At 38.2% G+C, this 25,649-nt stretch overlaps 1 long non-coding RNA gene and 1 pseudogene across 1 annotated transcript; one reads left to right on the forward strand and one right to left on the reverse strand.

Annotated features, from left to right (window-relative positions):
* Nucleotides 1–2,918: 2,918 nt before the first annotated feature.
* LOC121956243 lies at nt 2,919–15,426 on the reverse strand (annotated as a pseudogene).
* Nucleotides 15,427–22,495: 7,069 nt separating this feature from the next.
* Nucleotides 22,496–24,620, forward strand: LOC121956548. The gene is made up of 3 exons (XR_006106706.1): nt 22,496–22,544; nt 24,281–24,413; nt 24,534–24,620. It is a non-coding gene; the product is annotated as an uncharacterized LOC121956548 (long non-coding RNA).
* Nucleotides 24,621–25,649: the final 1,029 nt, after the last annotated feature.

The raw sequence follows: 25,649 nt of genomic DNA on the forward strand, positions 1-25,649 counted from the left end.
AGCCCAGTGAGTTACACGGCATTTATATAATCCACAGTTCAAAAATAAGAAATATTGCCAAAAGTTGCTAAATTTAGTTCCTTGTTATTTTTATATCTTATTCCGACACATGATGCGTGCCTGTCATAGTGCCGACATATTCACATGTCAACAATACTGTAACTTAACTATTCATGGCAGAAATATCATGCCGGTAGAATAGCTTTTGGAGCACCTTAATGCTTCTGAATTCAGATATGGCTTTCAATTTTACACATGGAGCATATTTGCACCAAATCCATTTATGTAACAAAGAAAAGTATGTTGAAATTAAAATCTTTGTTTAATAAACAGTCTCAAACCATCATTTCATTATGAGTTAATAAATAACAGCTGTTATGGCAGAATACTTGACAACTCAACTGCCTTCTGTTGTCACTTTTATTCTGCAAGGTTTCTCCCCCACACATCACTGTGGATGAAAGTACACCAACAACACCAAGGAAGGACTGCTCCGCACCTGCTTACGCAGAATCTGGCTTCCCCAAAGCCCCTATACCCAGATCTGCTTCATTTACCCCCGAGACAGAATATCAGAAGAATTCCACAGCACAGGTAAACCATTCACCACAAATACATTAGTGTTTGGATTTCATTAGGAGAGTGACTGCTAGGAGCAAAAAAACTTCAGTTGCTTCAGTTCAGCTTTTATTCATTTTAATTGGCCTAATTTTCCATGTTTTTGTGTTAAAGTGACAAATGCGACACCTATGCGTGAAGTCATAGACGGATTGGGCCTACCAGGCACAGGCCGAGGGATCTATCATATCAGGGGCCCCCCTGGCCTGCATCTGTGAAATGTCAATCAAATGAAAATGTACTTACCAGGAAGAATCACAAAAAGACAGCACAGAGATGCAAATGAACTGAAAAGAGTCACAAAATAACTACAAAAATGGGCAAAACTACCACCAGAAGACACAAAATGACTTCAAAGAGACAAAGTGACCTTAAAGATATAAAACAACCACATGACATAAACTGACCATACACAAAACTACCACAAAGGGACCAAAATATCAAAAAGATTCATATGATTTCAAAAACAACAACAAAAAGGCAAAATCTTGAACACAAAAATATGGGAAAATAGGGTCCAGGTTGAAAAATACTCCTCATACTTACTCCTACTACTACAGATATTTGTCTGCCTTAAGTGATTTCTGTTTAAAGTCTCATCTTTGAACTTTTCTGCACAGGTGACTGTGAGAGTGTCCATGAGCTTTACACCAGAGCAGGTAAGCTGTGCCACATATTGTGTAGACTTTGCAATTGTCTCAATAAAAGACGTGCGCCCTCACTGATGGGTATTTGTTTCATATCTGACGAAGGTACAGAAGAATATTGGCCAACCATGCACATTCCCAGAAGTCTTCCTCACTCTAGGAGCCCCTGGAGATAACCTTGTGATCCCGCTGAGCCCAGGACCTGGCAGACCCCTGTCCTTCAACCTAAACCTTGTCCCAAAAGAGGATGTCAAGTCCAGGCAGTGCTCCCCAAGCCGTGCAAGTCCCAGAAAAGGCCACTCAAGGTCGTCATCTCCAAACCCGCATGAACAGGGGAGCAGGGCCAGTCTGATCACTCCTGATGAAGACTGCTTCTCTCTGATTGAGAAGGTTCATACAGTCCAGCTACAGAAGGCTAAAGGAGGACAAAAATGTAAAGGGGATGCTGGAAAGGGGAGGGAGCAAGGAAAGGGAAAAGGGGGTGGAAAGAAAGACAAGAGGGATGGTGGCTATAAACAATAGTCAGAGATGCCACATTTTAAATTACCTATTGAAGAAAACAATAGAGATGAAAAGTTGTCATATGCCCATGCTAATTAGAAACTCTTGATGTAGTACAACTCAAGTTTGTTGTTTTTATTTTCAAGATTGAGGGGGTCATTTGTTGAGGCATTTCATTATCTTTTTTTCTCTTTTGCTGGTTAAATGTTACATATGCTCACATACTGTATATACATCATCCATTTAGTTTCAAGCTTTGTGGTGAGAACTCGTTGCTTTGTTTTACAAAAACCTAGTATTAACCTAGTATATTCATAAAACCTAGTTTACAGCACCCAACATTAATAACAGGCTAACTGTTAGCCATGAATCCTTGTTCAGTCACATGAGCTAGCTAACGCCAAATAAGTGTGGCAACTTTATTTCCCCCACGTATTCGCCAATTTAGTTATAAGCTATTTTTACTGGTATGTCAAGTATACCAGCATTCTTCTGAGCCACAATAGACGGATTTGTAACTTTCTAAAGAAAACTCTGCACTTTCACCAGTGGTTCCTGAGGTGGATGGTGTGTCAGAGGGGGATGCTAATGCAACTAGCCATACTACAACTGTTGCTAACTTGGCAGTTACAGGCAGGTGTGAACTAGAGAAGACCCGAAAATATTCAGAGAATAATCTTAAGTCCAACTCAATTTTATATAATATACAGTATGTAGTAGGGGGTCCCTGCTCCATATATTTCAGCTAAGGGGTCCTTGGTCTAAAAAATATTGAATATCCTCGAAGTAAAGTAACTATCATTTTACTGCAAAAACAGGTATTTTTTTCAATAAACCATTGGTGCATCTCAGTGACACAGAATGAAAAAAAAGAAAACCGATCTAAACTGACACTACAATAACATTTGACAACAATTTGCGAGTTTGGTCTTAACATTAATGAAAAGTAGCATTTTTGATAGGTTTTGGTTGTTTTGTGTAACTGTTACCTGAACAGGTTGTCTAGGATGGAAAATGAAGGAAAAGTAAAAAGAAAAAGAACACTTGAAGTGTTTTTAACATTTATTGAAGATTTACAGAACAAAATTCTCAAGGGCTCCTTGATCCCTCTTGTATGAACTCTCCATAAAGGCCTCAGCTGGATCTTGTATCTCATTCGGCAGAGTCACCACCCTGAAATAGGAGAGTGATAATTAGTACTTGAAGGCAGTGTTTACAAGTATTATAGGAGCAATACAATAATATCCAATAGGCCTTTGTATTGATTGAGACAATTTTAAGTTAAGGCTTGGATATCCAACAGAAAGATGTCAGTGTGTTAACAGCAACATTAGCTAAAATAAATTAAGGTAGACTGAATTGACTGAATTTGAGAAGACAAGTTGTGGTAATTTCCTAATGATACAACTTGCCTTTTTAAATTCATTCAACTTAAAAATTTGAGGCAGCCCCGGGCACTAACTTTTTAAATTTAAAACAAATAGTTACTTTTTACAGTGTGTGTATTTCATGCGGGAATGTAAAAACCATGGATGTATAGATGAAGTGTATGCATACAGTTAATACATGAAGCTGTCACCGGTAATAAGAAAGTTACCTTTCCGGCATCACGACTCTTGGCTCTCAGCTTGTTGACCTGGGTCTCAGCAATGTCAGCACGCTCCTGAGCTTCTTCCAGCTCATGTTGAACCTTCCTGAGCCTGGACATATGAGTGTTGGCCTGCTCCTCCTGTGAAGGGATTGGAGTTATATCAACTTTGCTAATAGTGACACAATTATTAATTCCACTGCATGATCCATCTCAGTAATGAGGTCTACTTACAGCCTCCTCAGCCTGTCTCTTGTAAGCCTTGACTTTGAGCTGCAGCTTGTCCACCAGGTCCTGAAGTCTATTCACATTCTTCTTGTCCTCCTCAGTCTATACAAATAAGGAATTGTTACTTATGGAGTGTCAAAGTAGAATCAAGACATTGTGGAAGAAGTGTTGAGGTTTTTTACTAGAGTAAAACTAATAAGATCCACCACTGGAATTAAGGAGTTATTGTGATCATTTTTAGTAATATTAAATTTACCTGGTAGGTCAGCTCCTTCACTCTTCTTTCATATTTGCGGACGCCTTTCACAGCATCAGCTCCACGTCTCTGCTCAGCCTCAACTTCAGTTTCCAGCTCGCGCACCTAAAATGTGACGATTAAGTATTAAAAAAAAATAAAAAATAAAAACAATATTGTTCAGGGATTCTAGAGCAGAGAGACAAAACATCATTTTTAAACAATCTGTGAGCATCAGTATATAGAGTATATAATATACCCTAGACTCCAGTTTCTGGAGCTGCTTCTTGCCGCCCTTCATGGCGAGGTTCTCGGCCTCATCCAGACGGTGCTGCAGGTCCTTGACTGTGACCTCCAGGTTCTTCTTCATCCTCTCCAGGTGAGCGCTGGTGTCCTGCTCCTTCTTCAGCTCCTCGGCCATCATGGCAGCCTGAAATGATACAGTGTTTACTTATTAATTCATAATCTTTAAGAAACGAACCATTATCAGTGCAGGGGATTAGTCTTAAAACAAACAAAAGCACGATAGAGATGTTAACTCACATCGGTGATCGCCTTTTTGGCTTTCTCCTCAGCATTTCTTGCTTCCTGGATTGAGTCGTCCACTTCACCCTGAATCTGGACGAAGTCAGCCTCCAGCTTCTTCTTGGTGTTCAGAAGACTGGTGTTCTGAATGTTGAAGAAAATCATTATTTGATATAATATTTGAGCCCCTTTTCAAATCTCTGTTCAAAAAGTATCTGTATTTAAATGTAGAGTACATCTCAGCAACCATAAGACTCATAAATATAATGAAGGTCTTATGCTAAACATAAATCTGTAAGCATCAGTAGGCTATAGATGTTACTGAAACAAATCAAATGAAGTTTGGAATTATGTAAATACTGTGAAGTTTATGTGGAAGTGGCTAAACCAGAAAGCTTGTCAAAGTCCGTCTGAATCAAACAATATGCAGCATGACCATGTCCTTACATGTTTAAATGCCTTAAAGTGTCCTAACCCTCACCCTATATGCTCCGCCAGCTGATACTAAGGGTCAGATGAAAAAAGAAAAAATCAGAATTTTTTGTGAATAAATTAAGGCAGACCTGAGAGTGAAGCAGTCCGACACGCTCACTGGCATCGATCAGCTCCTGCTCAGCCACTTTGCGTCCTCTCTCTGTCTGTTCCAGAGCGGCTCTCAGCTCCTCAATCTCAGCCAGCATCAGGCCATTTCTACGCTCCACCATGGCAGCTTGCTCCTTCATGTCTTCCTGTCCTCTGACAGCTTCATCAAGGTGCAGTTGGGCATCCTGACATTGAAAAGAACAACAAAAGAGTTACCTTTCTTTTTTTCTCATAATTTTAATTTCCATTCAGTAATCAAACAGATCTCACCTTGAGCTGTCCCTGGACATTCCTCAGTTGTTTCTGGGCCTCAGCGGCCTGCCTGTTGGCATGGCTCAGCTGAATCTCCATCTCATTCAGGTCTCCCTCCATCTTCTTCTTGACTCTCAGGGCATCATTTCTGCTCCTGACCTCAGAGTCCAGAGTGCTCTGCATGGAGTCAATCACCCTCTGGCTGTTCCTCTTGATCTGCTCCATCTCCTCATCCTTCTCTGCCAGCTTCCTGTCAACCTCACCTTTCACCTGGTTGAGCTCAAGCTGAAACGGAGAATCTTAGACTCCTCGTGCTCCAGTGTACCCTGCAGAAAAAAAAAAAAAAAAAACATCAAAGTATAGTTAAAACCACAACTGTTTTATCATTATAATGAAACATATTTGAAATAAGTTTAAGAAAATAATGGTATCAAGAATAATTAAATGAATTGATGCAATAACAACCAAATGAAATATAAAAGACTATACCTCAGCTTCCTCAAGGGCAGTCTGAATTTCGACCTTTTCACTTTCTACAGCCTTCTTGGCTTTTTCCAGCTCGTGGATGCTTTTTCCAGTCTCTCCAATCTGTTCAGTCAGATCTGAGATCTCCTCTACAGAGAAAATGGAAAACGTAAACATTCTTACACTTTTTGCAAATTGCAATACATTATTATTTGCCCTTGATATTGTTCACATAGTTCACAAGTTCACATACGCTGCAGGTTCTTGTTCTCTCTCTTCATGGTCTCCAGGTGATCCAGAGCCTCCTCATAAGAGTTCTTCATCTTGAAGAGTTCAGTGCTGAGAGAACGAGCCTCCTTCTGGGCTCCTTCCAGCTCCGCCTGGCCCTCCTCATACTTCTGCTTCCATTCTGCCAGGACCTTAACGTGTGTAGACGGATTAAAAATATAAATAAATAAAGAAGAACTACATTTGTGATTGCCCTGTCCATATGTTGAGTCTCGTTTGGTTTTCCACTATAACCATTTACCTTATCGAAGTTCCTCTGCTTCTTGTCGAGGTTGGCAGCCAGAGCATTAGCTCTCTCCACATCAATCATGAGGTCCTCCACCTCACCCTGCAGCCTCTGCTTGGTCTTCTCCAGAGAGGCACACTTGGAGTTCACAGCCTCAATGGATTCCTCAGCGTCCTGCAGGCGCTGGGCAAGTTTTTTCCTGCAGATAAGACATTAATGTATTTTTGAAAAAAATCTCTGAGGAAAAATACTGAATTAAAAACATATTTATTTATAATAACTAAAAGGATTTTATGTACTTGGCCTCCTCCAGCTCCTCAGTGCGCTGAATAGCATCAGTCTCATATTTTGTTCTCCACTGAGCCACCTCGCTGTTGGCCTTGGACATTCCTCTCTGCAGCTCAGCCTTGGCCTCCTGCTCCTCCTCAAACTGCTCCCTGAGCAGATCACAGTCATGGCGCGATGACTGAACAGCATGGGCCAGGGCATTCTTGGCCTATAAATCATTATAAGAAGAATGAAAGTCTTAAGTCATTTCGTTAATATACTGTGGCACATACACAGAACATCTTTTCTCAAAGAAACTACTCAATATCCCTTTTAAGACAAATCTCAATTGGTTTGCAATAAGTAAGCCCAGTGCTTTCATTTTTAAAGTCCAACCATATCACTGGAGATTCATGCCCTATGAAATCAGCAGACAGCCCAAACACACAATGCAATATAAAGTTGATAATGCAACTTAAGATATTGTACCTTCACTTCCTCCTCAATATGTCTCTTGAGCTCCTCAATCTGCTGAGTGTAAGCCTGTTTGCCTCTGGTCAGCTGGGAAATAAGAGCTTCCTTCTCCTCAATTTGACGAGTGAACTCACCTAAAAGCATTAAAATAAAATTAAGATTTGGATAGTTTTTCAGATGGCTGAAATAATGTTGAATGTTGTCATATCATGTCAGTTTTCTTGAAATAGTAATATATACAATTCATAACCAAAAAACCCATAATGACATGTAACGTGATCTCATTAACTACGCCTTATATACAAATCACAGTAATTCAATGTAAACACACACATCAATCATATTTTTGAAACACTGGAATAGATATGAACTTAAAAGAGTAATTGCCATAGTATTGAATATTTCAGATCTCTTTCACACCGTTCTCTGTCTGCAGTCTTGCCCTCTGTGCACTCAAGTCATTCAGCTGACGGACATTTTCATCATTTTTGGACTTGATTTCACTCAGTTGATCTTCAAGAGTTCGGCACATTTTCTCCAGATTGGCCTGTAATTGACATGTAGTAAATGCATGGAACTTGGAACTTACTGATCAGATATTATGTATTAAATGCCAACTTTTTATATGAATACTTGTCAAAATCTTAGGTGACTGTTTTCCTGAAAAACAGTGGATACCTTTGCTTTAGCAACAGACTCCATGTTGCTGGAGAGGTCATCTATCTCCATCTTGTACTCGCTCTTTTCCTTCTCCAGCTTCTGCTTAACACGCTGGAGGTTGTCGATCTGCTCTCCCAGCTCTGCAACACTGTCAGCCTGCTTCTTGCGGAGAGCTGCTGCGTGGCTTCATGCTGCAGGGTGGACTCTTCAAGATCACGACGCAGCTTCTGGAACTCAGCCTCACGCTTCTTGTTCATCTCAATCTGAGCGGCTGTTGCTCCGCCAGCTTCCTCGAGCCTCTCACTGATCTCCTCAAGCTCCCTGGAGAGATCAGCCCTCTGCTTCTCTACCTTAGCCCGAGCAGCCCTCTCAGCCTCAATCTCTTCCTCCAGCTCCTCAATACGAGCCTAGATTTGACAATAGTAATATCAAAAAGGCTTATTACCAGGAGTGTGTTGTTTTTGATGGACTGACTTAGATATTCATGTTAAATACATTACCTGGAGTTCCTTGATCTTCTTCTGAAGCTGACCACCAAGAGACTGTTCATCCTCAATCTTGCTGAGGAGCTGGCTAGTCTCAAAGTCCTTCCTAAAAGAGTAGAACAAAAACAAATCAGGATCACCAAGTTGTAGCATAAAATATAAAGAAAAAAAAACAAAAAACAAAAACAAAAACTAACTTCTTGAGTTTTTCCTCTGACTGCTGCTTGTCATTCTCCAGATCCATTATGGATTCTTGGGCCAGTTTCAGATCTCCTTCAAGCTTCCTCTTGGCTCTCTCAAGGTCCATGCGGAGCTTCTTCTCTTGCTCCAATGATCCCTCGAGCTTTTATGACAATGTTGAAATATATGTATTGAATTTGTATCATGTAATGACAATTTTTAAGCATGAGCTATCTGACAATAAAGATGCTGTTTAAAGATTTATCTTACATCATCGACTTGCTGTTCCAGCTTTGTCTTGGCCTTGGTCAGAGTGTTGACTTTGTCTTCCTCTGCCTGGAGATCATCAAGTGTTTGCTGGTGGGCCTCTTGGAGGGCTTTCTTCTCCTTGGTCAACTTGGCAATGATTTCATCTTGAGATGTCATCTCCTCTGTCAGGTTTTTCACCTAAGAAAGGAATGAGGGGTACATTTTTGTAACCTATCATATCTAAATATTTAAAATCTGATCTTTAAAAATTGAAAAAAAAAATCATTTTGTATCAATTCAAGTTTTGTGAACCTTGTTTTCTGTGGCATGTTTCTCCTTCTCCACTTTAGCCAAGGTGAGCTCCAAGTCATCAATGTCTTTCTTCAGCTCAGAGCATTCATCCTCCAGCTTCCTCTTCTTGGCAGTTAACTCAGAATTCATTTCCTCTTCATCCTCCAGTCTCTCAGTCGTCTCTTTGAGTTTGGCCTCAAGCTGGATTTTGCTCTTAATGAGCCCCTCGCACCTTTCCTCAGCATCTGAGAGATTCTCACTTTCCTATGGTTTCAAAATACACACAGTATTGTTTTGACTTGATCATATTTCCTAACTTAAATGCAGCTGATTGTTGAGCAAAGCAAAACATGTGCCTATTTGACTTTAGAGGTTCTGACTGACATATAATTATTTTTAACCCCAAACAGTAAACAACTTCTGCCTTAGCATTCTACTCACAGAAGCCACTTGCAGTTGCAGGTCATTCTTCTCCTGCAGCAGGGAGACCATCTTCTCCTCCAGTTCCTTCTTCTTGGCCAGGGCTGTAGCCAGGTCTGTTTGCATCTTATCATAATTCTCCTTCATCTGAGCCAGCTCCTTCTCATCTCAGCGCTCTTCAGGAGAGGCTTGATCTTGAAGTACAGATGCATCCATGGCCAGTTCTTCACATTCATGAATGAGCGGATGTTGTATTGGATGGTGAAGATTGCATCTCTGATAAAACAACATTAACAGTATTGCTGTTGTTTAACACCACATTGGAATTTAAGAGATCACTAGTAGTATACTGTATACTGTATGATACCCATACCTCCTCTCCATCATCTTAACAAACTCCTTCCTCATGAGGTATCCTCTGCAGAGAGCCTGAGTCATTGTCACCAATGTAGCCAGTTTGTCATCTCTCATCTCCTCCAGGGTACCCAGCAGACCAGCTTTGAAGAACACCTATATTGTCAAGTGAAGGAGGTCAGTCATCAGTATACATGGATACATCAGGACATGGATATCTAACAGCTATAGGTAATGTCCTTAGAAATGTACCTTTGTGTGTCCAAACTTGTACTGAGTGTGGTCCACATCAATGGAGCCCAGCAGCTTTTCTCTGAAGCTTTCTTGTTGTCAATGAACTGTCCCTCAGGGATGACACTAGCATTCAATACTTTGTATCTGCAAGAGAAAATAATGTATTTTACTGATTTACTTCTGCCTTTTCCTGGTGTTTTTCCATGAAATACCCAAACTGAAATCAACTCGACTTGCTTATAATGAAAACTGCAGTCACCTCTGCTTGAAGTCACCGTAGAGGATTCTGCTGGGGAAGCCCTTTCTGCAGATTCTGATGCCCTCCAGCACACCGTTACACCTCAGCTGGTGGATGACCAAGTGGTTCTCCATGAGACCTGCATATTGCATAAAATAAGTCAGTGTAATAAACACATTGAGTATTCTCTTCCCTCAAAAGTGGCAACTTTTTAGAAATAAATTACAAAACAACAAAACAAAGGGAACAAACCTGGGGTCTTTGACTCATTTGGAATCAAACAGCGCACAAAATGAGGATGAGTGCTCCTCAAGTTGGTCATCAGTTTGCCCAAGTTCTCCTATGAGGTGAAATATTGTTATTTAAAACAAAAGCCAACTTCAAAATATGAGCTGAAATTATATCTTGACCTTTGTAGATGTTAAACATACCCTGAAAAGAGCAGACACAGTCTGGAAGGAACCACCCTTCTTCTTTCCACCACCCTTCTTTCCACCACCAGCCTCTGCATTTCAAACAGTGCATGTTAAGTCTATATTCATTGTTCAGGTTTGTTTACCAAAGAAAACCACATAATTAAATGAGTAAATACAATGCCATTGAGTAGTTATAGTACCCTCAGCAGAAGCATGGGTTGCATACAGCATTGACAGCAGTTTATTTGAAGCTTTTTGGTAGAGCTGAACAACTGAGTCGTTCAGAGGGTCCTTGTTCTTTTCCAGCCAGCCAGCGATATTGTAGTCCACTGTACCAGCATAGTGAACCAGAGAGAAGTGAGCTTCAGCCTTGCCCTTTCCAGGCTTTGGCTTCTCAAAGGCCTTGGTCTTGCCAAGATGCTGATCGTGCAGCTTGTTCTTGAAAGAAGTGTCTGTAGCCTTGGGGAACATGCACTCCTCTTCAAGGATGGAGAAGATGCCCATTGGCTGAAAGGAAATTTTGTCATGTTAATCAATAATGTCATTTGTAAGGGAAAATGAGATTTCAGTTCTACCTAACAGATTTGCCTTACCTTCTCAATAAGCTCAATGCAAGCAGCCAAGTCCATACCGAAGTCAATAAACTCCCAATCAATGCCTTCTTTCTTGTACTCCTCTTGCTCCAGGACGAACATGTGGTGGTTGAAGAACTGTTGCAGTTTCTCATTGGTGAAGTTGATGCAGAGTTGCTCCAAGCTGTTGAACTACAGTATAACAGTAGAAACTCAGTTTATTGGCCATATATTGCAATATATGGCCACAAAACTGGTGTGTTTTTGTAACTTACATCAAAGATCTCAAATCCAGCGATGTCCAAGACTCCAATGAAGAACTGTCTTGGCTGCTTTGTGTCCAGCATCTCATTGATACGGATGACCATCCACAAGAACATTTTCTCATAGACAGACTTGCACAGAGCACTGACAGCATTCATGACCTAGAAATACAGATTTTAGTGTGGTCATTTCTCAGTATAATAGTTTCATATCAAAATGCACAAACCTCCAGACATCTATTAGTTTTCAATTACCTGTGGCACGGTCTGACCTTTGGTCACCATCTCGTTTCCGACCTTGACTCTTGGGTAGCACAGAGCTTTCAGCATGTCGGCTGAGTTCAAGCCCATGAGGTAGGCGATTTTATCAGCCTCTGGTTGAAGGAAAACATGTTCCAATTATTGTTCAGGAAAAAACACAGGATCTAACAAAGCAAGAAAGTTGACTGTAATATAAGGAAGAAATATCATTGAAAACACTACTAGAATTGTGTGTTATAACCACATTTGTATGTAGAGTTACTGACATTGCATTTATCTCTCCTTCTGTACTGTTTGTCTGTCATAAGCTTCTCATTCATGCAATCTGACTGTTTGGAATATGTTACCACGACACCTTTTTAGACAATTCCCTTATCATAGTATATCATGTATGATTGATTAGTGCTCCTGCAAATTTTACCTCTTTGCCAACCTGTTAGTTACCTTGCAGTATGTTGCTTTAAAAACCAACACATCAGAGTGCTGTTTCCCAGCAGTGTTGTAGTCAAAATACCTAAACCACGACCAAATCAAGACAAAGACCAAGTCAGGGTGAGAATTAGTCAAGACCAAAACCAAGACAGGTTGAGACCGAGTCAAGACCAAGACCCAGGCAGGGCAAGACTAAGTCAAGACCAAGACCAATGCAGGGTGAGAAAGAGTCAAGACTAAGGTGAGACTGAGTCAAGACCAAGACCTAGGGAGGGAAAGACTAAGTCAAAACCAAGACCCATGCAGGGTGAGAAAGAGTCAAGACCAAGGTGAGACTGAGTCAAGACCAAGACCTAGGGAGGGAAAGACTAATTCAAGACCAATACCAATGCAGGGTGAGAAATATCCAAGACCAAGACCAAAGCAGGTTGAGACTGAGTCAAAACCAAGACCAAGGCAAGGTGAGACAGAGTCAAAACCAAGACCTGACCAGTGCATGGCATTCCTGACATCGATCTGAAGGGTCCGCATGCCCATAAATTCACTAACTTAAACTAAGTGATGATTAATTTTCCTTCACCTCTTTTATTGCCAGAGACTGCATGCTTGTGTTTATGTTCAAGTGTATCATGCGAATTTTCCTGGTAAAATAATCATTGCCCATTATAGAGGTGAATTTTATGTGTAAGAATTTTCAGTTGTTTTCTATGAGTAAGCAAATACAAGCAGACACTAAGGAGCTGAAATCAACTTGATCATCTTTTTACAAGACTCTTTTTACATGCAGGCAATGTAATAATTTTGCTGCAGCAGTGGTCTTGACTAGTCTTCAAATAAAATCCAGAGTCCTCTTTGTTTGAGACAGAGACATGGTCAAGTGAAAATGACAAGAGCATGACCTTCAATAGTGATCTTGAGACCAATCTCAAATACTACAACACTAATTGCCAGACCTCCTTTGTAGGTGAGAAATGCCAATCATCGTTCAGCCAGCATGACCTGCTGTTGAAGCAGTTCGATAAAGTTGTGATAACATATTATAAACTTATTCAAAAAGGTGCTTTATTCATAATCTACTCTCTTTATGTGTTTTGATGTAACATGACGTAATTTTATGATGTGTTATCACTATACATACCCTCAGTGCCATCAGGTTCACCCTGCTCCTCGCGTTGCTTCTGCTTGAATTTCATGTTGCCATGATGTATCACAGCTCCAGTCAGCTTGTAGATGGCAACCTTCTCCTCACCACTGAAGCCCAAGATGTCAATAGCGGTCTGCAATTCATGCAGAGCAAATCCTTTTAGAAAAGTATTTAAATCTGACATTTGTCTGCTGTTATTTTACAGATTACTATCAATTTACATCAGTCGCAATGAACTCCTCCACATCATTGATGCTTTTGACAGTGATTTCACCCTGACTGATCATTGGGTAGTCATAGGGGTTGGTTGTGATCAGGAGAGCCTCTGCAAGAGATCAGAGGAAATGCATAAATGGGTACATATTCTTTATTATTTTCGTCTTTATTTGTTTATTGTCTTCTAACATACCCAGGAGCTCTGGCTTGTGGCCAGTCATCAGCTGGTAGAAGATGTGGTAGCTTCTCTCAGCAGACAACTGGAAGGTGACACGAGACTTCTCCAGCAGATCTGTGAGTATTGTTTAAATATTAAGAATTGATCATGGAGATTACACTACATTTGTACACTAATAATTGTTGCCAACAAGGAAAATAACTACTTACATGTTTCAATATCAGCAGAGGCCAGCTTGCCACTCGAGCCAAAGTGGATTCTGATGAATTTACCCTAAACATTGACCAGCAAACATCAGTTTGACTGTAAGTAACAAAAAGAAATGTATGCAAGCATACATAATATGAACACTTACGAAACGAGAGGAGTTGTCATTCCTCACGGTCTTGGCATTGCCATAGGCCTCCAGCAGAGGGTTGGCTGCAATAATTTGATCTTCCAGCGAGCCCTGTAAAGAGAAGCTTAATGAAAATATTCAACAACATTTGTGACAAATATTTTTAGCAGCACAACCAATATTACCTGAATTTTGCCAGCCTCTGCTTTCTTAGCTCCAGCCACTGCAATTGTTGCAAAGTACTGGATGACACGCTTGGTGTTGACAGTCTTTCCTGCACCGGATTCTCCACTGGGGAATTAAAGGATATATCTTTACTTATTCATAAAATAGTCGTGAAGTTACAAAAGAACTGTCTTGGCATGTTGTGTTATACTCACGTGATAAGGATAGACTGGTTCTCACGATCTGAAATACAAGTACAGACACTTGAGTTAAACCTATAGCCTCTCAGGATAGCCATGCCATAGCACATTTTGCAGGGATGCTATAAATTAGGCTGTCTGCAGAAGTGAGGTAACATTACTTTCCAACAGACCTCACTAACGTTTTGTTTTTGAAATAGTATTGTCAGATGACGGATTCTGCAATTATAAGATGAAAGTGTCCTCTTTGTAACAAAGAAGCAGGAGTCAGGTTTAACTTATCAAATGACTGTGGAGGAGAGCTAAACGTCAAGGTGATCGTTGAGGATTTGCTGTCAAATCATAACCAGGGGGCCTCAGTGGGCATCTTTGCCCAGGGTCCCCTAAAGTGTAAGCAAACCAGTGCCTCATCCCCTCAAATTCTGCAGCAACTCAGATCTTACCTGTGAGCATGAACTGATAGGCATTGTCAGAGATGGAGAAGATGTGGGGAGGAGCCTCAACTCTCTTCTTGCCTCTGTATGCATTCACAACCTGAGCATCGTACACAGGAAGCCACTTGTAGGGGTTCACAACGACGCAGAACAGCCCAGAGTAGGTCTGTAACAGTATGGAGAGAAACATAACTACATTTGAAGCACAGGCTTTGCAGATACAAGCATACTAACTTAAAAGATTGAAGCTTACGTAGATCATCCATGATGCAAAACGCTCTTTGAGGTTGTACAACACAGTAGGCTCGTTGAGGTGGGTCATCATGGCCATGTCCTCAATTTTATCATACTTGGGAGGATTCATGGGATAGATGTCATCCTCTTTTACAGTGAGAGTCTGAATAGGAAATACAATAAAGAGAAATATTTATTATTTATATATTTATGTATTGTCATTTAGTCTGAGAGAGCCTGTTTAGTTCAAAAAAAAAAAAAAAAGCCAAAAATTCTCCAAATGCTTTAGAAAACGTTCACTTCTCTGTCTTTTCTGTGGTCATTTGAGTTTCATATGATTACACTTACCTTTGATTCCTTCCCTTCATATGCTATTGTCTCAACTGTGGCTTTGCCTCCCTCTCGTTTCATGAGTTTACCCTTGGAGTACATGTTATCAGGATCAGCCACGAAGAAGGCTGTTTTAGCATCAAATGGAGCAGTTTGTGCTTCAATTCGCTCCTTCTCTGGTTTTCGGAGGTAAATGGCCGCAGGGCCATAGGCCTCCATCTCCGCGTCTGTGCTCATGATGGCCCCTTAAGCAGCTGACAATAAGGAGAGATCATTTGTTTTAATATATGTTAACATGCTGTTGGTGTTGGGTGCAGTGTGTTTTGAAATAATGCATATCACTTGGAATGAGTTATAATTTACCTCCTTTGGTCCCAGCAGAGTACAGTCAGGGCTGTTCTTTTTTATCCTGTCAATAAACAGTCAAGCATGATATAAATCTATAGAGAAATGTATTCATGTCTAAAATATGCACATATTATTTTCAAGTAAATGACAAGCATCACCTTTATTCATAGCACACCCAGTGTAAATATATCAATGAAATTATTAAACAATGCTTCTAAGCAAAGTTGCAAATACATGATTGAACCATTACTACTTACACAATATTGATCAGTCAATGCTGGTGTACTTACCTGAGTTGGAAGCCTACCAGTTATCGGCAGAGTCCTCAGCAGCCTCTTTTATAGAGGGAGGACTTGTCTTCTTAGTAGGTGTGCCCCGCTCAGTTTGGTCATGCATTCTTGTCATGTTGTCACTAAGCCTGTGACACTGACATTGTGATTGATTGATATTACCTTGTTCTCTCTTGAACTTTTGTCACTGAAGGTATTTTTTCTTTGTGCCCGAACTGAATGGTCAAAAAGCCCAGCGTTAGCTGAATTATCAAAAAATTATGCATTTACACAAAAATCTTCATCTAGACTATATTTTACAAGTATTTATTAACATGCATTAGATATTCTAACAAATGACTTACGCACTATTGCACTACATATCTAATAATGCATATGCTTACAATGCAATTTATACAGAAATTTACAGTGTAAAAGAGCAGGATTGATATTGTTTGTTTTATAGTTATAGAATATCACATTGATGCAATTAATGTACTAAAAAGGAACATTAGTTTTGAAATAATAATTCAAATACATATAAATATTGCAGCAGTTAAGAATGATATTTAATATTTATAGTAACGATCTTTGTGAGAAATGTAAATAGAGGCATGCTTTTATTAGTTTTTTTTGTTTTGTTTTGTTTTGGGTTTTTTTCAGTTTTGGGGAAGCCCTTAATCGTCACAGGTGTAGCTGAAGGTCATTTGTTGTCCAATAAAACAAGGTCAACTATTTCTATAAAACGGGGTCAGGACTGTTCCATTCAGGATCACAGTTGTTTAAGTATTTTAAGATTTACGGCTCATATTAATCTTTCTTATAAAATGTATTAATAATCCATATATATTTTTGATAATTTTATCATTTCATTTGTATATGTCATCAAATATTGCTCAGTAATTCATAGGACATTTATTTTGGACTTATTTGAAGTATTAGTAGACTAGATAAAATGCTTTTCATTAACAGATAAATCTGTCACCTACTTGTTTCAATTACAAAATGTTACCTCCTCAATGACCATCAGTGTTAGTGATATCAGTCTTACTGGAGTGTGTTGTGGTAGGCACAGGCTCTGGTCTTGGAGAAGCATGTAAATGTCACTGGTATACAGTTGCAGGAGGCTGCACATCTCAGATGTCTGAAATAAAATTGAGGCCGAGCACCATTCCATAAAAGCTACAGAGGGATTACATATCGCCTTGGAATGGGGTGGAAGAACAGTTGCCATCTCGGCAGGGATAAGACCCAAAATAAATCGCGGGCCAATAAACAAGATGTTGGAGATTCCAGAACTGTTATAGTACCATAAAAGAAAAGTCTATCCAGGAATAATGTGAGTTAGAGTATAAAATTAGTGAGACAAAACAAATTTGAACTTTACCTCAATTTTTTTGATTTGGTTTTTTTTATATAATTTCTTTTGTTGGGTTTAGTTGTGTTATTATAATTACCTAACCTTCTTTCTTCAAAAAAGGAAATGACCTTGAGGAATGAAACCTCAATAAGTAGGTGGGCTATTGTGCAGACACGTGTCATACAGGAGCTATTCAAGTAAGGTCAAAGGTCTTCGGTCGTTTTTTTTTTTGTTGTGACAACTTGTTTGACCCTTGGTATGCTTCAATAAATTAGATGTTATTTTTGCACAACAGAAGGACTGGGTTTAGTTTTCTAGCTATGATTTAGGACTATTTCTCAGCCTGCATCATACAGTGATGAGTCAGTCTTTTCAGTACATTTATCTGGTAGCAAATTTTCTAAGGTTGAAAGTTTGCCACAGATGGCATGTATGGCTATGTGGTGTGTGACCTTGAATATAGAGCATTCTTCTCCACACACACAAGGCCCATTTTATGGTCTTACTGTGACTGTGACAAAATGCACCAGCTGATTTGAGCCGTATTTAACCCTTACTAAAGGTCAGTTAAACAGTGACACCCCAAACTATGTTTGCCATTTTATTAGGCTTGTGTTTATGTTAAAGTTGTGCTTCTGGGTGATAGTTATAAATTCTTGAAGTATAAGGGACAGAATCATGTAATTCCTAATTGATATATTTCAGTTCCACCAGTGTGAATGTCACCAAAGCTGCAGAAAAAACACACAGACATGCTTTATTGCAGCATCATGGTACTGCAACACATTTTAGTGTACTTTATTCATATAACATACAGAAGGTGCAGATTTGGTGGGAACACAGGGGACAGGTCCCCCCTCCATATTTTAAAGCATGTGTCCCCTAATAACAACATGTTGCAGAGGACTTTTATTTCAACAAAATAACCATACCACCATAAATGATGACAAAAAGGCAAAAAATAGTATACAAAAATTCACAGGAGTGGAGGAAATGTGCTTGATCTGTAAAATTTTCTGGCAGAGGACCCCTAAATATGCGTCCCCTCCATTGTTGAAACCAAACCCACGCCCTTGCATTTCTTCTTGTTGGCCTTTGAGTTACTTTTAGACGTTCATCCATCATATTTGTATTTGATTAATTGTTTTGGTATGTTTGTTTTTACTTGTGCATTTTATACTGCATTTTATGTATTTTTATTGATTATTTATTTTGTCTAGTACTTTTGTACAACACCTTGGTCAACCTTGGTTGTTTTACCTTTGACCTTTGCTTAACAGTGAACTTCACTTTATAGTTTGTTTGATCTTTACTTGCTGGGGATACTTTCAACTTGCCTCTACTGACAGTACCTACATTTTAAGACTGCACATTTTGTGTCATAATTAACATGTTATAGCCAAAACCTCTTACATCACATATTTTTAATACATCTAGGATTCAAATACAAAATTTGTGGAGTACATTGTAGCATTTGAGGTTTTTACTGTAATGAGTAAAGAATATAAATTATTTTCCATAATTACTGCAAGTGTAAACTCTTAACATCAGTATGAGTGGGTTTCTTAATTGGGCTATCATGAAAGGATCAAACATTTTTTAAAGAGGAGGAGAGAAGACAGACACATTTTCCAGACTAACCCCCTCCTTTGTATGTCCTTGAGTCTAGTAGTTGCATAGAGATGACCCTCTGCACTGAGTCCTTGAAGAGACATATGACATGCCAAACATGTCTGGCAAGGAGGAGCCTGAGGAGGTTTAAAGGAGTGTTATACCCCTCCGAGACTGGGTAGTAACACTGAGAGGACCGAAGGTTGTTGGGGTTGAGCTCTCTGTTTTTCTTTGTTTGATTTTGTTTCATACTTTCAGAATAAAAGCACACAGACACAAAGGGAAGGGTTTCTGGTGTGCTTGCAGGATTCATGTAATTAATTGTAATTGCCTAATATGAAATGCACTGATATGTGAAGAGATAATGAATTACATGGAGAAAAAACAGTGAACTTACTGAATGTGCTTCAGTAAAATATATTGCACAAGACCACAAATACCCCAATGCTAATTAGCATGTTGTAAAGCTTAATCGGCATTACAATAATCTAGATTTTTTTGTTATGGGTGAGACGTAAGATAATAAAGTTATTTTCTCCAAAGTGAAAGCATATCATTAAAGCATACACTGTAAAATCTGACAAGTTGATTTTTTAATCTTCATTCATGTTTATTTTATATCTCATTTTTAAGTTAACTTAAAATTTAGTTATAGTTACTTGATTTCGTGAAGTTGTTGCAACTTACAAATGACAAGTTTATTGAATCAATCTTTCTAAGTTTTTTTGCAACTTCAGTAAACCAAGTTTACTCTGCTATACTTCTGTATTCTGCAGGTTACAAACTAGTCCGTCTTAGGTGTGTTATTTAAACATGTTGACAAAACAAATCTCCTAACTTCATCATGGAAAAATCCTCTTTGTGATGATCAAGTTAAGTCAGACTGATTTGATTTACTGAAGTTTCTAACACTTAGACAGAACAAGGTAATGTCAATTGTCATTTTTCCATTGCAACAACCCCACAAAATGAAAAAAAAGTAGCTAAATTTTAATCAAAATTAACAAGGAGATATAAAGTAAACATACATTAAGATTATTACTTATATTTACTTTCCCTTTTCAAGAGAAATTTCACCAGTTTCTAAGATTACTTTAGTCAACTTGTCAGATTTTAACAGTGTACCTATTCAGCAGTCATTCATCAATGTTACACAAACAGCGTTGAATGGTCATATGATACTGCCTTTGTCATTCTGAGCAGAGGAAATTGCCTTTATATACGTCATAAGCCTTGGTGTCCACTCCCCTGCAGTTGTCAATAAGCAGAACAAAGCCAAATTCAAGTCCTAAAAATATCGTGGTGCACAAATGGACAACGACTTAGTCTACAGTGTCCACAGAAATAGTGTCTGCCTGAAGGTCCAACAACACCTGTGCTTCCTTCGCATACTGTGACGTTTTGGTGCCACAAAGGCAAGTGCCGCTTAACTGCTCTTAATTAATCCTTCCTGGTTGTATAATCATGTTACCTACTGTGTGCAGTATAAAGTTACATCCATGTCCTTTGGAAAATGGTAAATGAACAATGACCATGAACAATCCTGTCGTATTTTTAAAATACTTTAATCTTTCACAGAACCCTTGGGGGAAAAAAAGCCTGTTAAAACCCCTCATACTAAACCTGGTTGTATGATCTAGTTAACCCTTTGAAACCTATGTATATTGGTTAACTTCTTTCTGTTAATGAGAAATAAGTCAAAAGTAAAAGAAAGTAGAAAAAAAAAGAAAATTAGAAACCTGGAAAGTGCTTAAAAATTATAATAATTTTGTAACATAAATGTATTATGTAATTATGATAATAATAAATACAGTTTTTCCCTGGCTTTGTTCTTTTTGCCTCAAGACAATTCCAATTTTTTAAAATTTTTTAAATCCCTTGATTTTAAATTTAATTTCCTATATGTTCTCAGTTCTTGTAATTTGTGAAACATTTGCTCATTTCCTTTTCCCCCATATATTTCAAAATACATCACACCAATTTGTTCAGGGTTGAAAGGTTTAAATGCTTGACAAAGACATTGGAAAACAGCACAAGAAAAGTGATGTTGCTCTACCTTTCAAATGGTTAAAGTGTGCTGACTTGGTGCATTAACTAAAACTAGAAATACCACCTCACTGTTGAATGCCTCCACCAACCAGTAAAGTTGCAATTAGCACACGTCTTCCAACACACATATGTACCCATGACAAACAATGCTTCAAAATATGGATATTTATATATGATATTTTATTTTGGATATGCAAGAAGCTACTAATTCTGAAATTTGGAAGTTTAACACACATTTTCAACCTGGCAGCACAGAAGATCTATACAATCAGCATAGTTTCAGAGTGGCCACCCAGGACTAGTGCCACCAATTCAGCATCGGACCAATTGTCTCCCCTTCTGCTCCTGAGTTATGGCGTTGGATAATGGCCAGAAAACATTATGATGTCACAGTAAAGTCAACCTTTGACCTTTTCTTCATATATAATGTCATCACTTCATCATTTAATCCCATTAGACATAAAGTTAACTGCTGTTGTTTCATTTCAAATGAGCCAGTCAGCACTGTGTTTATGATCGGGCTGGTTGGCACAGGTAGGCCTTGTCATAAATTTAGAGTGCCTTGGGATCTCTATTAATTTGTACTGACTGTAGCCACTCTGAACACAGCCAAGCCACAGGACAGTACTTGAATGCCTGCAATGGTTTTGAGCTTATATTAAGCCAATTGTCATTCCATAACAGTGAGTGTCTACACTGGTACAAGTCTTGTTTACTCAGTTTTAAGTCCTGCCATAATCTCAGACAGTAACTTGCCAAAGGTTTCAGTTTTACATTCTTTTGAGTGATTTGTGTAAGCTAACTTTACAAACTGCTTCTGTCTGTGTGGTAGTGTCTCTGAGAGCTCAACACCCTGCAAATACACTGTACAAAGGGGACATAGAAACACCTTTAATTTGATAACACATGGTATTGTTGTTGAAATTGGTTTGATTTCTTTGGTTAAAAAAAAAACATATGTTGAAATAAAGTAATGACCAAAAATGTCCCATATATTGCAAGAAATCAGTAAAAGGTGAAAAGAAAATGACCTAAAAATTAGAAGCCCTGTAACTTTAGCACAAAGCATACATCTGGATGAATGATCTCTAAGTAAGCATCCCTTTACTATTATGGTGCCTTATTATGTCATAGAAAGTCCACTTGCGCTAATCTTGAGCAGTTTACTACTTTCCCACAGATGAATATAGATGGATTTATTGCAATAGAAAACAATGTAACACTTTCAATCTTTTTATTAACTTATATTCATATAATTTTAAAAAGAATCAACATCATCATGAACATGTTTTTATAGATTGTTTTTATCACCTCTTTTTTGTTTGATTTACAAAGAAGCTTTCAAAACTTTTTTTAAAAAGTTGTCTCTAACAAAATTAAATAAATTGCTCATTTTTAAGAATCACATATGTATATATATATATATATATATATATATATATATATATATATATATATATATATATATATATGAAAAGAATAAGATAGAAAGATAGCCTTTGGAGTTTTCTGGCAGAATTTAAACGCAGGTTGTTTTACTAAACCCAGCCAAGAAGGCAATTTATCCCAACTTCAAAACGCGCACCAGCAAGCTCACAGCACAACGGAGACTTTTTTTTCCCAGGGGGACAATAATAAGTGATGCACACGGCTCGAACCTTGCTGTTGCCATGGTTTTTGGCTAATAAAGTCAACGATGCAGGAAAACCACCTTAAATGTAAGTTTTGAAGCTTATTTTAACATTGTGTAGACATGTAACTACAGATACCCGTTGTTAACCTCGTGTCAGCCTTTTATTGTCTGAATTATTATAACAAGATAGCTTAGCTAACGTTACACCTGAACTAACGTTAGCTCGTTAGCTCAGGTAAGGTTAGCCAACGCCTGCTCACTTTCAGTGTCATGAATTATGACTGTGTTCCCTCTCGGCTTTACATATTATATTGCTGCAATAACTGTGAGAAGTATGAAGTGAACTAGGAAGACTGGTCAATGCAGACCGAAAGAAAAAAAACAAACAAACCGAAAAACATATTTTAGAATACGTCCTAAAACAATAAACAGAAGGATAATAGTTTTGCGTAGGGCTAGGCGATATTTTAAAAAGCAAATATCATGATATTTTTTTTCGATATCGGTATTGTGACAATATTGCTGAGTTAACTGTTTCATGAAAACTTTACACAATTACATTTTGGATTAAAAATTTGAAATATGCGTAATGTTATAATGACTAAGTTGTTGAATGCAAATAATAGAACCCATTTGTTGTTGTTGTTGTTGTTGTTGTTGGGCCTGTATCAAGTGAAACATAAGTATAGTATAAATGAATGAGTATTCATAGACCTTGGCTTGCTTTATGCTAAAAAAAAAAAAAAATGTATTGCACTTTTATCGGAAAACCTTAGCTGACCACGCACGAATCAGTGCCTAAGACTGATGTTATAAAGCCTTCAATTGGAAAGGATAACGTATAGACTCTGAGCTTGTATAAATTATTTATTTATTTATTTATTTGTTTTGAAAAACTTTTCAGATTTAGCATTTATTGTAATTATGTTTTCCATTTTGTATAGATTACCCCATTTTTAACATATGAGGAGCACTTTTGTTTTTTTTGTATGTATTTTTTCCCTTATATTTCTTTATTTCTCTCTCTCTTTTGCTCTGTTTTAAGACACAATTATATGTTATGTTATGCATTATATGATTGCAACAAATCATATTTTAAAGGATGGGAAATCTAATAAAATATTGTGGAAAAAGTGCAAATACTAAAACAGCTAGATCAGTATGGTAAGTTCAAAACTTTACATCACTTAACTATAATGCAGCATCTAAAACCAGGATTGATTTAAGATGATTTCTCACCTCATATCACGATATTGATATGATATCAATATATTCCTCAGCCCCAGTTTAAGCAATAGTTATTAGAAAGTGAAGGAAATCTCTATAAAAGACAGCCACAATTTTCAATACTTGACTTACTGGTCATATTCTGAAAATATGAAAATATACATTTATTGACCCTCGGATTGGCAGATTAGTCTAATACTTATTTTAAACACTACAATCACAAGCTAAATTATACATTTCAACTGGACAGATACATAAAACTCACTCAAGGGGTTAGGCAAAAAATACAAGGTCAATAGTGCTGTGCTGTCATAGTGTTTTGGATACATTTGTATGTATTTTTGTGCATTATGTATTGACAGAATTTAGACTGGTAAGACCTGTTTGAAAATATGAATGTTGCTTTAAGCTAACCCCTCTTGAAAGCTGCCTGGAGACATGGGAGCTGAGCAAATATGATCAGCTCCTGCTAACAATGTTTTCAAGACAAATGTTGTTTTTATTGATAATATGAGAGTAAAGCAGACTGAATTGCTCACTTGCATCAACCAACTCCTTCTCAGTCACTTTGTGTCCTCTCTCTGTCTGTTCTAGAGCGACTCTCAGCTCTTCAGTCTCACCCAGCATCCGGCCATTTCTTCACTCCACCATGGCGACCTGCTCCTTCATGTCTTCATGTCCTCTGATAGCATCATCAAGATGCAATTGGGCTTCCTGAAAACAACAGGTCAGTCCAGCAATTTGTGATTAAAAAGTAAATCATCTCATAGTTAACCTATTATTTATCATTTAGCCATCAGTTTCAGTATTTGTTTACAAAACTTATTTTATCATTGTCAATCAACAGAATGAAAAGTTATCTTTCCAGCATCATGACTCTCTGCTCCCAGCTTGTTGACCTGAGACCCAGCGATGTCAGCACGCCTCCAGCTCATCCTGAACCTTCCTGACCTCAGGCATGTGAGTGGCCTACTTTTCCTGTGTATTCTGATTACAGCCCTTATTAATGTAGTTGACTTGGATGTTAAAAGTGGGTATAAGCTATTTACATTGGGCCTCATAATTAATTTTAAGAAATTAAGCTCCTCTCAACAGAGAAGATTTGTAAAGGGACAACATGAAGTCCTTACTAATATGAACTACTAAGGAAATTTGAGCTAGAAACTGGCTCTGCATCATCTCCACTGAAATTGACTCTTTAGCCACTTTCTTGAATCAAGTAACCAGCTTTTTATTCCTGGTATTGAAGGTTTGCAGGTAAGAATGTTGCTGGATTAGTAGTAGAGCTACCTGATCAGGTTCAATGCATTCATGCTGACCAAAAAAGCATGAGGCTTTTGTCACAGAAAGGTCCACCTCACACATATGCAGATGTATATGTATTCAATGTGCTTATCAATGCATATTAATCTAGGTTTTTCTTTGTGTGATTGTGAAGTTCAACTTTTGGGTTAATTTCAGTAAATTGACCTGTCTTTGAAAATTAACTGACAAAAACATAATTAGTAGTTCACCCAGAGGTAAGTTGGAAAAGTAACTAATCCTGTAACTTAAGATCTCTGTTGGCTGTAGTTTCTGGAGTTGGTAACTTTCATAAAAGTAATATTTTGTCATATTTACTGAAACTGACACTTTACCCACACAGTATTAAAGACAAATCGTCTGTGAAAAAAATCCGATTCCTCTGCCCCCTCGTATTGCTTTTAATGGCATTACCACACATGAATGAAAATATCCAGTGCTAACGCAGCTGTCAATCATGTCAATCACTACTTGTAAACTGCGATCAAACTGTCAAACGAGGCAGCGCTGATCAAATATGAATCAAAGTGCTTTTACTGCATTGCCTAATTCTCACCTCAGATGTTTTCAGAGGCATATTTTAGCATACCGTTTAGCTTTAAAATTAGAAAGTTTGTGACCTGGCCACCATGTTAAGAATGGCTGAGCTGAAAATTCAGCA

This window comes from Plectropomus leopardus, chromosome 17 (assembly GCF_008729295.1).
Source record: "Plectropomus leopardus isolate mb chromosome 17, YSFRI_Pleo_2.0, whole genome shotgun sequence".
NCBI lineage: Eukaryota > Metazoa > Chordata > Actinopteri > Perciformes > Serranidae > Plectropomus > Plectropomus leopardus.